Raw genomic sequence first — 14,312 nt, 5'->3', positions numbered from 1 at the left:
ATTCTGGGTCCTCAATTCTGTTCCATTGATCAACCTGCCTGTCACTGTACCAATACCATGCAGTTTTTTCACAATTGCTCTGTAGTACAGCTTAAGGTCCGGGATTGTGATTCCAAGTTATAAAGATGATAGTAGTCTTAGCATCATTTGAAACTTAGTCTAAGTATCAAATGATAATTAGTAGTATCATTTTGGGAACAATCTATTAAAAAATGACATTAGTGATTTTACCAGTTGATTTTCCCAAACATAGTCTTAATTATTTGGGCTTCTCTAGAATAATGGAATTGACAGAACATTTATAATTATCTTATCCATACAAAGTCCTCTCCAAACCATTTTTCTTATATTTGGATTAGACATGTTATCTTATATATAATATATAAACAGTTTTCTCTAAGTTAATATCTGCATCCTCACAAACATGGAGACATCATTAGAATTACTCCCTTGAACTTCAAGGTTTATTTTTTTATTTATTAATTATATCATTATTCATAGATTCATTCATTTAAGTGAAACCCAGTAGGTCAAAAAGTATTCCTCATATGTATATTGGTATGGAGTTCATCACAGGTTCATTGGTATTCTACAAAGAATAATACAGAACCCAAGATTTCTTGCTTCCAATGATTATGCAATATATAATGTCTCGACTATTTTCTTCCTTGTACTACTTTTGCAACTTAGACAGCATTACTCAGCTCATATCTACATTGATCTGTATAGTGAGGGCTACTCCATATGTGAAAAATCACTGTTGGCCTAATTGTAAATAGTGTTTATGCAGATCTAATGCCATGGACCCTCTATCCTAATGATCCTTCTGATTACTTCCTCTTCATCCAATTAGATACACTCTCTTTTTATAACTCTAGACTTTTCCTTGGGGATGTTCCACCATCCCTGGGACTGGTTTTCACATAGTTATTATTTGATACAAACGTGGATCCTTTGCCTGATTGTTGAGTAGTAAAGTATAATAGAAAAGGCAGATATTAATAGACAATATAATTATCAGTAAGGAGCAGTGACATATACAGAAGCCAATTATGTTTGTGATACCTTACTGACTATATGTGAAATTTCCATTGAGATGCATTAAACTAGTTTGTGTTGGCTGGTTCTGACTAAGTGCCAAGGAAATTTGTAGAGTTCTAAGTAGTAGTACCTGTCTCCATAAAAGAACTTCAGCTTGTTCATCTGGGTACCAGAAAGGAACTGTAATGAACACAAAATGCAAAACTTTTCAGAAATGCAAACACTTTCTGTCAGCTGTGGGTGGGAAAATTAAGTATTTTCTTAAGATTAATGCAAATGACTTTTTCAATACACAATTTTCTGAAAGCTCTCTCTATATATAACATCTTAGAACTTCCAGCTCTGCCAGCTTGTGAAAGATCTTTCCACTTAGCATGTTTACTGTGTCTATGCCCACATAGAAAAGCCAGCAGGGTCAAGAGATCCAACTTAGTATCCAAACTCTCCTTCTTACTGGTTATATGCAAATCTCACTTAACATTCACATATATATATTATATATATGTATATATATATATATATATATATATATTATATGTATATATATATTATATGTATAATACTCATATGCATGTATGTCATATATGTATAGACTTTGTGCTGGAGGGTTCACTCTTCATTCAGTAGTCCATCACCTATGCTTTGCCAGTAAGCTCAAGAACCTCATTTGTTCTTCAGAACAAATTTTGATGAAATTATAATTTTGTCATTGGTACTTTATGAGAAGTTTTAGGTCATATTTACATCTACAATCAAAGGAAGAGATTTTTTTTATTTTCTTTATTTACATGTAAATTTCTTCATTCCCAGTTTCCCCTCCAAAAAACAAAGAAACAAACAAAAACAACCAAAACAAACCCCTGTTGCCTCCCACTTCCCCATGCTTGAAGAGACTTTTAGGGTCACTTGATATAGTTAGTAGGTAATGGTAATGACCAAATGAATAACAATTAAATGACAAGCAACTAAACCATATGTGATGGTGTTCCCTGACAAGCTGCTGATCTCTGGATTCAGTGCCAGTCACAAAAATATGGTGAAGCTGGATTCAGGATGAGGCTACATGTTGATTTTTGTCCTCTACAAGCCTGTGCTCATATGTGCAGCAACTTTACACATGCGAATACTAATTCACAAATACTTATTTATATAGAAAATTTTGCAAGCATTTAAAGAATTCATATGGTTAGGCATTTTATGATAATATGGAAATTATATTTTCATTATCATATATACTTAAATATTAATGCATAAGATATATTGTGATAAAATATTAATTATAAGAAAACACTTTATGGTTTGAACATGTGATGATGAGTCTACACATTTATGGATGGTTAATCCTTTTAAATTCACACACACACACACACACACACACATGCACACATACACACACACACACCAAGTAATTGGCATGAGTATACTCATTAGGTTGGATTTTGAATGTTAATAGAATTATAGAATAAAAGGATTTTTTTTGAGACAGGGTTTCTCTGTGTGGTCCTGGCTGTTCTGGAACTCACTCTGTAGACCAGGCTGGCCTCGAACTCAGAGATCTGCCTGCCTCTGCCTCCCAAGTGCTGGGATTAAAGCTGTTCACCACCACTGCCCAGCAATATAAAAGGAATTAAGAGTCCTTAATTCTGTTCTGTATGGCTGTATTCTAAATGTGTTAATTTATTTTTCTTGTTCATGAATCCTTTTTGATAGTGACTGGGAACAGATCTCACACTTTTGTATAGATAAGATGGTTTCTTCAGACATAAATTACTTCTGATAATTTTAAAGTAGCTTTGTCTTTAAGTGTTCATAGAAACCATGTGAAAATAACCTTTTTAATATTTTATGGTCCCTGGCAGGTAACTGGACAGTGTCTTCTGTTATCACTCGTGTACCAGAATTCCATCACATGGTGCACTGCCAAATACAATATAGTAGAGCTACCATCTCCAATTTTGGCTAGACATAAAGCCAAAGGACTGGATCAAGGAAAAGACAGCAAAACAGTCTTTGTGGTCTGGTGGGGCAAAACCTAATGCTAAAGCAAAAATCAACACAGGAGACTATATATCTCTCAGTGAAATTTCCAGCTACATATATAAACCATTCCATTACATGTTAGTGTACGCTAAGCACCATAGAACCCACAATCTCAGAACTCTCATTTTAAAGTCCATATCTAAGGTACATTTCCACAATATACATATATTCATTAAGCAAACCAAGTCATGTTGTCTGGAGGATGGCAGGAAAATAACAGTTCTATGGCCTAAATTTCTCATATTGAGAACATGCCAGCACACAGTTAATGCCTTTTATTTGTACAGGTGGAGTTTCAAAGCTTTGGTACTCCCTACTTCTCATAACTGAGTCTTAGACCATGGAAAAAACTGACTTTACATAGTAACATATTCCTTTTAGCCTACTATTTTTTAAATTTAATTGGTTAACATACACTTAATGTCAATGATTTTTATTTTAATTGTTATTCCACAACCTGTATTTGCAAACATTAAATATTCTTCCCTAAGTCCTGTATTTCCCATGCTAAAATAATGCCCAGGTAAGTTTTTCTCAATTAGAAACAACATAGACATGCTTTGAAAGACTAAATATCAATTGAGATGTATTTTACATCAGATTGCCTTACATCCATATCTATAGGGACCTTTCTTCATTGATGGTTTATATGGCTAACTTATTTTGATCAATTGGTCCCCTGGAAAATTATTGTGAACTGTATTTTAAAAAGTTACAATCTAGCTCTTACCAACAATATAACAAGACATATTATTTTACCTGTCCTATGACCTAGTGTCTGCTACCAGGTTTCTGTCATGAGATTTTACCATAATTCCTCTTTATGTAGAACTATCAAGTCTAAAAAATTTAAACCCTTTAATACCAATTTACATTTGGTATCAAATTTGTTTCCTTAACTAATTTGCTAAGTCTTTTGTTATGAATTGGAGGTGGTTTTCTGAAGTATTGTCTATCCTTCTATTCATATATTGACTTTTCATTTTCTCTGCATATAGTGCAAAATATTGATTTACTTTCTTTTAATCGTATAAGAATGCTTGTGACTCACTCATGGGACCTTTGTTTCCTTGTTTAATTGTGGTACTCTTACATTGTCTTTGATTCAATATTAATTTTGTTACTTTATATTATTTTATTAAAATATTTCTTTACTTTTATTTATGTTACTGCTTTGGTTAATAAATATCCTTCAATACCTGCCTCTCTTGCACTTTTTATGGCCAGAAGATATTGTAGGATCACATGCTTTGGAGTTAGATACATTTGTGTGATTCTGTGTAGGTATTGGGAATCAAACTTGTATGCTCTGGAAGAAAAGCCAATGTTCTTAAACCTTGACACATCTGTTCAATCACTTACTGTATTTTTTTTTAATATACTTTCATTCACTTTCATTTTATTCACTTTCCATCCAGATCGTTTTACATTCTCCCTTCAGTGCCTCCCATAAATCCTCTCCTACTACCCTTCTTAGAGATGAAGGGGAGGGGTGTTGCTTCCTGTATACCAAGACACCCTAGTACATCAGGATACTGCAAGACTAGGCACATCCTCTCCTACTGAGGGCAAACATGGCAGCTCATTTAGAGGAACAGGATACATAAGCAAGCAACAGAGTTGGGGTTAGAACCTGCTATATTTGTTACCTTCATGAAGATCATGCTGCATATCTGCTCTATGTACAGTACTGGGCTAGATACATAGGTGTCCTGTGTGAGACAGACATAAATGAAAAGAGTAGCAACTCCTGCTAATTTGTTGGGAAGAGCATATGCCAACCTGTTCTCAGAGGATCAATAGGGACATGTTGCTGGCTTTTAATTCTCCTTCACTAGATGGAGATCAAAGTTAGCTTCTTGCCTCAGGCTATGTGTATATTTGTGTCCTGTATTCAAAGACAGGAGCCTAGGATAACTATCCTCAGGCAGTTTCCACCCAATAGCTGAGTAAAACAGATGCAGAGCTCCACAACCAAACACTAGAATGAGCTCAGGTAGTCTTGTAGAATTGTGGGAGGGGGAGAATTGAGAACTTCAGGGGATAGGGACTTCACAGGAAGACCAACAGAGACAATTGTCCTTTGCTATATTTTTACAACATATGTGTCCAAAATTATCTGAATTATTATATGACTTTGAAATGGTAGAGACAGAAGTAGAAATGATGTAAATACAGTACTCATACCAGAAACTCTTACATAATATGTAGCAAATATCAGAAAAATGTCAGGATTCTTCTATAACAGAATTTCGTGTACATTGTATAATAACTTGATATTCCTAACTTTTTTGATCAATTGGTCTTTGGAAGGGTATTTAAAATATATACTTCTTTGCTTTTCTGTATATCCTTTGAGTCCTGCAGTATATATCAGAACTATAGAACTTCATAGTCTATAATTCATATTGCAATAATTATTGCTTGTTCTAATTTCAGTATTTATTGACTGTGTGCATTTTTACAATGATCTTTCGGTGGCACAGTTCATCTGTTTGTGTGGACTCATAGACAAATGTTCAAGACTGCGGAGTGACTTCTATAATCTGCATGCAATGGATCAGAAGTCCTTAGTTCAGATCCCTTTAATTTTCATCCATCTATCTTCAAAACTTTTAACATCTCCCTCCCACAAACACATATATAACAAAATACTGTCTGAATTGGCCTCAGTGAGGGAAACCCTGACTCAACCTCAAGAGAGACTTGAGGCCCCAGGGAGTGGGGAGTCATGGTGGAGGTTGAATGGTGGGGTATGGACACATCCTCTTGAAGACTGGAGAGAGGAGGAATGTGATGAAGAACTTCAGAAGGGCTGACTAGGAGGGGGTTAATTATTGGACTGTATAAAATTAAAAATAATAAAATACAACTCCCCAAAACAAAAATCAAGCAAACAAACAAACAACAACAACAACAACAAAACCCCCAAAACAAAAATGGAGCAGAGACTGAAAAAAGTCCACCTAATGACCATCCCAACTTGGGATCCATCCCATGTGTTCACACAAAATCCTGGCACTATTACTGACACTATATTGTACATGCAGACAAAAGCTGGCTTGCTATCTTCTGAGATGCTCTACCATCAACTGACTGAGACAAACACAGGTAATTAAAACCAACAATTGGATTGACGTTGAGGACCAGAATGGAAGAGTTAGGGCAAGAGTGGAAGGAGCTGAAGGGGATTGCAACTCCATAGGAAAAAAAAACAATTTCAACTAACCCAGACCACTTAGAGTTCCCAGAGACTAAGCCAAAAATCAAGGAGACTACGTGAGTTGGTTTGTGGACCCAAGCACAAGTGTACCTTGTATGGCAATAGTGGAAGAGGATGCAATTTATCCTGTGGAATCTTAATGCTCCAGGGAGGAGGAATGCTGGTAGGGGTGGAAGTGAAGGTAAGGGAGCACCCACTCAGAGGTGGGAGGGAAGGATGTTGTGAAGATCTCAGGGAGGGTGGCCTTGTAGGGGGACAACTTTTGGAATATAAATAAAATAATTTAATAAATTCTGCCAATCAACCTGATATTGTCTATTTGTAATCTATGTATGTAGTTGAAACTCTGTATTGAATTGTGATTATGTTCAATGACAGACTCTCTATTAAAATCAATTGATGATCCAATAAAGAAGATAAAGCAGTTGGCTTCTCCTTCCCACATGATTGTGTACACATTTAACATTTGTGCGCATCTGAATAAATATACACCAATATCCCAACATATGATATGCAAAAATATTAATTTTGCTTGAACAAAGAGAACCAACCTTATGTGTTTTAGAGTGGTTTGACAATTCCTATATATATATACAACTTTTTGTCAGAAGCCAAGGACCTCTGTGTTGAATTAGGGAAAGTCTGGAAGAAGCTGAGTAGGAAAGTGACCTCATAGGAACACCAGCTGTCTCAACTCACTTGGATACTTCAGATATTTCAGATACTGAGCCACCAACCAGGCAGCACACTGTAGCTGATATGAGGCCCCACAGTACATATACAACAGAGGACTTCCTGGTCTGTCCTCAGTAAAGAAGACGCACCTAACCCTGGGAAGACATTAGGTCTGGTCGGGTGGGATGAGGAGGTGGGGGCATCCTCTTGGAGACAAGGGAGAAGAAATGGGATGAAGAATTATTGGAGGGCATACTTGGAATTTTTACCAACTGGACTGTAAAACAAAGATTAAAGAAAATTTAAAAAAAATTTGTTTGCTTAAAAGCTTTGGTAAATAATGTTTGTTATGGTGATGTCAGTACTGAAAATTGGTTTTCATGGCATTTTCTATAATTTTAAATGAATCTCTTGGACCTGGGAGGTGAGGAACTCTCAGGTCTCAAAGCAAGGGACCTTAGATGAAATGCCCTTCAGTGGACACAGTTAACTTGTTGAGTTTACCTCCAGTAGAAAGGCAGGGCATCAAGGGCAAGGATGGGATTGGCATCCCACAGCCAAAAATTCTGACCCAGAATTGTTCCTGTCTGAAATAACTGCAGGAAAATAACATTGAGAAGAGCCTGAGAAAAAGGAAGTCCAGTGACAGGCCCAAATTTAGATTCAGCTCATGGGGAGGCCCCAAGTCCTGACACTATTACTGGTGCTATGGTGTGTGTTACAAACAGGGGCTTATCATGACTGCCCCAAAAGGCCCAACAAGTAGCTGAAGATGAAGTGAGGTGATATTTTTACCCAAGCAATGGACAGAAGATAGTGACCCCTGTGGCTGAATTAGCAAAACCTGGAAGAAGCTAATGAGCAGGGAGACCCCATCAGAAGACCAGAAGTCTCAATTAACTTGGACCCCTGAGATCTCTCACTTAGCCACCAACCCCTAGCACACACCAGCTGAAAAGAGGCCCTCAATACATACAGTCAAGGATTCCAGGTCTGTACTCAGACAGAGAAGATGCACCTAACCCTCAAGAGACGTAGAACCCCAGGGAGTGTGGTGGCCTGGTGGAGGATATACTCTTGGAGATGTGGGGAGGAACAGTCGGCAAGTGTACCAGGTGGGGGATGAAGTCTGGACTGTAAATAAGATTAAAGAATAAGATAAAAAAAAAGAAAGGAGTCTTTGGTTTCTCAATTTTTTAATACATGAATTAACTAATTTTCCACCTTAACTCATAACTAAAGGGTTTAAATATATGATCAATACAAGTATAGAATTATAAGAAATATTTCAAATTTTAACTAAAGCAATAAAACTTTAGTAAGAAGCACACAAATCAGAAACAAACATTTAAAAAATATGCTCTCAGCATAAAACATCACTTTCTAAAAATATAAGAAAATTACGTTTAAAATATGTTTATATAATTTTAAAGGGACATATATGACTAATTTTATGTTATATCAAAAGTTAGGGACTTGTTTATAATTTTACAGTTTTCATGCAGAAACTATTACAGATTCTTCATATTCTAGTATATTTCACATTGACAATTGCATTCACTTGACCTTTAATTTATTTTATTTTTTGGAAGTATTGCATTTCTTTCTTTACAAAATTTCTGCACTGTTTATTGTTATAATCAAGTCCTGAATATTAATATACAAATCATTCTTGTGTTTATAGTAAATATAGGTTCTGTCTATTTCAGTATTGTTGTTTTAACATGTAATTTATACTTCTGATTCCGAATCTCACCATGCTGCTCATTGGGGTTTCAAACTCATCAGAGAAGCCATACTTCCTTCCAGCATCATGAGAAGCTTACAACAGACACAGAACACCTCTTACTCCTGATGGTATTGTAAAACTACCTGTCTGACTTTCATTTTTGGATTTTCATTATCTGTGTATAAAATTCAATTAGAAATTTGTATTTTCTCATGTAATGTTGACTTGCTGAGTTAGGATGAAACTTGATCATATTCATAATTCTTTGTTTTCTATATTTAATTATGTCTTTTACAAAATTTACAAAATTATTTCCTTTGCCTTAAGCATCACATACTTAAGAAGCATAATGCCTAATATTAATATTCTTTGATAATTTTATAACTTTATAATTTTTATAATGAATTATAATTTATAATTTATAATTGTAATTATATAATTATAATATGTAGCAGTGACCTATACTGAAAACAATTATGTTTTTGATACTTTACTGACTGTATTTTAAATTTCCAATGAAATGCTTTAAACTAATTTGTGTTGGCTGACTCAATAACAAGTAAATGTGGGGAGTTCTAACTAGTAATACCTGTCTCCATAAAAGACATTCAGCTTGTTCATCTGGGTAACAGAAAGAGAATGTAATGAAGATAAAATGCAAAACTTTTCAGAAATGCCAACACTTCTTGTCAGCTGTGGGTGGGAAGACTAAATATTTTCTTGAGATTGATGCAAGTGACTTTTTCAATACACAATTTTCTGAAGGCTATAGATATGTAACATCTTAGAACTTTCAGCTCTGCCAGCTTGTGAAAGATCTTTCCACTTAGCGTGTTTACTGTGTCTGTGCCCACATAGAAAAGCCAGCAGGGTCAAGAGACCCAACTTAGTATCCAACCTCTCCTTCTTACTGGTTATATGCAAATCTCTCTTAAATTAATATTTATATAGCATATATATACATGTATAATTATATATATATATATAATACTCATATGTACATATATAATATATGTTATATATGCATATGTACAGCCTTTGTGTTTTAGGGTCCTCACTTCACTCAGTATTCCATCACTTATTCTTTGCCATTAAGCCCAAGAACCTCATTATTTTTCAGAACAAATTTTGATGAAATTATATTTTTATGATTTTTACATTATGAGAAGTTTTAGGTAATATTTACATCTGCAATTAAAGGAAGAGATTTTAGAATCACTTGATAGAGTTAGTACGTAATGAGAAGATGAATAACAATTAAAGGACAAAAAATTAAATCTTAATTGATGGTGTTCTCTGACAAGCAGCTGATCTCTGGATTCAGTGTCAGTCACAAAAATATGATGGGCATGGATTCAGGATTAGGCTACATGATGATTTTTATCTCCCACAAGCCTGTGCTCATATATGCAGCATCATTACACATGTGAATACTCATTTACAAATACTTAATTATATAGAAATCTTGTAAGCATTTAAAGAATTCATGTTTAGACATTTTATGATAATATTGAATAGTTATTTTCATTATCATATAAACTGATATATTAATGCATAAGGTATATTGTGATAAAGTATTAATTATAAGAAAACACTTCATGGTTTGTACATGTGATGATGAGTCCACACATTTATGGATGGTTAATTCATTTAAACTCACACACCTACATCAAAAACTCACACACCCACATCAAAAACTCACACACCCACATCAAAAAGAAACCCACGTAATTGGCATGAGTCTACTCCTTAGGCTGGGTTTTGAATGTTAATACAATTATAGAATGAGAGGAATTTAAAATTCTTAATTCTGTTCTGTATGGCTGTATTCTACATGAGTTACCATATTTTTCTTGTTCATGAAACCTTTTTGACAGTAACTGGGACCAGAACTGACCACTTTGCATAGATAAAATGGTTTCTTCTGACATAAATTACTTCTGTTAATTTTAAAATAGCGTTTTCTTTAAGTGTTCATAGATAACATGTGATAATGAACTTTCTAATATTTTGAGGACCCTGACAGTTAAATGGACAGTGTCTTCTGTTGTCACTCATTTACCAGAATTCAATCACATGGTGCACTGCCAAATACAATATAATAGTTCTGCCATCTCCAATGGTGGCTACACAGAAAGCCAAAGGACTGGATCAAGGGAAAAACAGCAAAAGTGTCTCTGTGGTCCTGTGTGGCAAACCCTAATGCTAAAGCAAAAAACAACACAGGAGACTATATATTTCTCAGTGAAATTTCCAGCTATAAATATAAACCATTCCATTACAAGTTAGTGTACACTAAGCAAAATAATCCCCACACTCCCAGGACTCTTACTTTAAAGTCCATAGCTAAGGTACATCTCCTCTATACATATAAATTCATTAAGCAAACTAAGTCCTGTTGTCTAGAGGATAGCAGGAAAATAAGAGTTCTATGGCCTACATTTCTCATATTGAGATCATGCCAGCTCACAGTTAATGCCTTTTATTTTTACAAGTGGAGCTTCAAAAGCCTTGGTACTCCCTACTTCTCCTAACTGAGCCTTGATCCATAGAAAAAACTGTCTTCACTTTCATAGTAACTCATTCTTTTTAACCTTCCTTTTTTTTTTGTTTTAACTGGCAAAATTGCACTTAACATCATTTTTTATTTTAATTGTTATTCCACAACCTGTATTTGCAAACATTAAATATTCTTCCCTAAGTCCTGTGTTTCCCATGCTAAAATAATGCCCAGGTTAGTTTTTTTTTTTTAATTAGATATAACGTAGATATGCTTTGAAAGACTGGATATCAATTGAGATGCATTGTACATCAGATTGCATTACATCCATATCAATAGGGACCTTTCTTCATTGATGATTTACATGGCTTACTCATTTTGAGCAATTGGTCCCCTTGGAAATTCATTGTGAACTTTATTTCAAAAAGTTATATCTAGCTCTTATCAATAATACAGCAAGACATATTATTTTTCCCTGACCTATGATCCAATGTCTGCTACCATCAAATTCTGCCATAATTTTCCTTTAGGTAATATTATCAACTGCAAAGGGAAATTAAACCCTTTAATTCCAAGTAACATTTTGGTATCAAATTTATTTCCTTACCTTATTTGCTAAGTTTTTTGTTTTGAATCAAAATTGCTTTCTAAAATATTGTCTGTCCATCTATTCAGAATGCTTGTGATTTACTCATATGCCCATTGCTTCCTTGTTTAATTTTGGTACTCTTACTTTGTCTTTGATTGAAGAGTAACTTTGTTATTTCATATTATTTTATTAATTTACTCCTTTAAATTTATTTATGTTAGTGATTTCTTTCATAAATATCTTTTAGTACCTGTCTGTCTTGTACTGTTCATGGCCAGAGGATGTTGGAGCATCTCATGCTCTGGAACTATATACATTTTGTGTTGCTGTGTTTGGTGTTGGGAATCTAACTTGTGTACTCTGGATGAAAATCCAGTGTTCTTAAACCTTGACCCATCTGTTCAATCCATTCTAGTATTTTTCTTTTACAATTTTCCATTGAAGTGCATGTTATTCACTTTCCATACCGATCATTTTACATTCTCCTCTCAGTGCCTTGCACAAATCTTCTCCTACTACCTTCTTAGAGTGAATAATATGGGAGGAGGAAACGCATGAGGAATGGTTGGAGGTCCAACCAGCGGGGGGTGAGCACATAAAAACTGGAATGTAAAACAAAGATTAAAGATAATTTTAAAAATGTTCATCTGCTTAAAAACTTTGGTGAAAAATATTTATTATTATGGTGTCAGTACTGAAAACTGATTTTCACACCATTGTCTAGAATTTGAAATGTATATCTGGGACCTTGGCGGTGAGAAACTCTCAAGTGTCAAAGCAAGGGACCTTAGACGAAATGCCATACAGTGGACAGAGTGAACTTGTAGCATTCACCTCCAGTAGAAAGACAGAGAATCAAGTGGAGGAATAGGGTTGCTATCCCCCAGCCAAAACCTCTGATCCAGAATTATTACTGCCTAAAAAGAATGGCAAAATACAGAAGTAGAGGCTCACAGCCATCTATTGGACTGAGTACAGGGTCCCCAATGAAGGAGCTAGAGAAAGGTCCCAAGGAGCTGAAGGGTTTGCAGCCCCTTAGGACAAACAACAAGATTAACTAGTACCCTCAGAGCTCCCAGGAACAAAGCCACCAACCAAAGAGTACATATGGTGGGACTAATGGTTCCAGCAGCATATGTAGCAGAGAATGGACAAATCGGTCATCAATGGGAAGAGAAGCCCTTGGCCCTGTGGAGGTTCTATTCCTCAGTGTAGGGGAATGCCAAGGGCAGGGATCGGGAGAGGGTGGGTTGGTGAGCAAGGGGAGACAGGGAACAGGGTGTTTTCTTCTTCTTTTTTTCTTTTCTTTTTAGTTTTATTTTATTTATTTTTTCTTTTGTTTGGAGGGGAAACTGAGAAAGGAGATATCATATGACATGTAAATAAAGAAAATGTCTAATAATAATAATAATAATAATAAAAAGAATGGCAGGAACAAAATGAAGAAGAGCCTGAGAAAAAGGAGGTCCAATGGCAGGTCAAAATTTGGATCCAGCTCAAGGGGAGGCCCCAAGGCCCGACAGTCTTACTGATGCTATGGTGTGTTTACAAACAGGAACCTATCATGACTGCCTCAAAGGTCAAGAAAGCAGCTGAAAAGGTCAGATGTAGATTTTTCTACTTAACCAATGGACAGAAGCCTATGACCCCTGTGGTTGAATTAGCAAATGCTGGAAGAAACTGATGAGGAGGACAACCCTATAGGAATACCAGAAGTCTCAACTAACCTGGACCAACAAGACCTCTCAGACACTGAGCCACCAACCAGGAAGCATACAGCAGCTGATATGAGGCTTCCAACATATAAGACAGAAGAGGAATCCTGGGTCTGGACTCAGACAGAGAAGATGCACCTAACCCTCAAGAGTCTTGGAACGCCAGGGAGAGGTGGAAGTCTGGTGGAGTGGGGGAGTGGGGGCATCCTTTTGGAGATGGGGTTAAGAGGTGTGGGTTATGGAAGTGTCAGAGTGTGGACTGGTGGGATAAAATCTGGAGTGTAAAAAAGATTAAAGAATAAGTTTTGTTTTTTGTTTTTTTAAAGAAAGGGGTCTCTGGTTTCTAAATGAAGTTAATACATGGAAATAACTGATTTTCCAACTTAATTACTGAAGGATTTACATATATGATCAATACAAGCATAGGATTATCACAAATAATTCAAATTTTAACTAAAGCAATACAACTCTTGTATGAAGCACACAAATAGGAAAAAAAAACACTTGAAAATATGTTCTTAGCAAACCCATCAATTTCTAAAAATATAACACTTGAAATGTAAATAAAAATATCTAATAAAAAAGAAACTTAAAATTCACTTACATAACTTTTAATGGGGACATATATCACTAATTTTATATTATATCAAAACTTAAGGACTTCTTTGAATTTTACAGTTTTATGCAAAAACTATTACAGATACATCATATTCTAGTATGTTTCCAATTGATAGTTGAATTAACTTATCCTTTACCTATGGAGCTGAAGGGTTTGCAGCCCCTTAGGATGAACAACAATA

At 35.2% G+C, this 14,312-nt stretch overlaps 1 long non-coding RNA gene across 4 annotated transcripts in view; it reads left to right on the top strand.

The window, feature by feature from the left end:
- Positions 1-14,312, top strand: part of LOC116102323 — a 43,190-nt gene that overhangs the window by 23,363 nt on the left and 5,515 nt on the right. The window lies entirely within an intron of this gene.

The sequence above is a fragment of the Mastomys coucha genome, unplaced genomic scaffold (assembly GCF_008632895.1).
Source record: "Mastomys coucha isolate ucsf_1 unplaced genomic scaffold, UCSF_Mcou_1 pScaffold21, whole genome shotgun sequence".
In the NCBI taxonomy this organism is placed as follows: Eukaryota; Metazoa; Chordata; class Mammalia; order Rodentia; family Muridae; genus Mastomys; species Mastomys coucha.
This window is presented reverse-complemented; position numbering and strand designations above follow the sequence as displayed.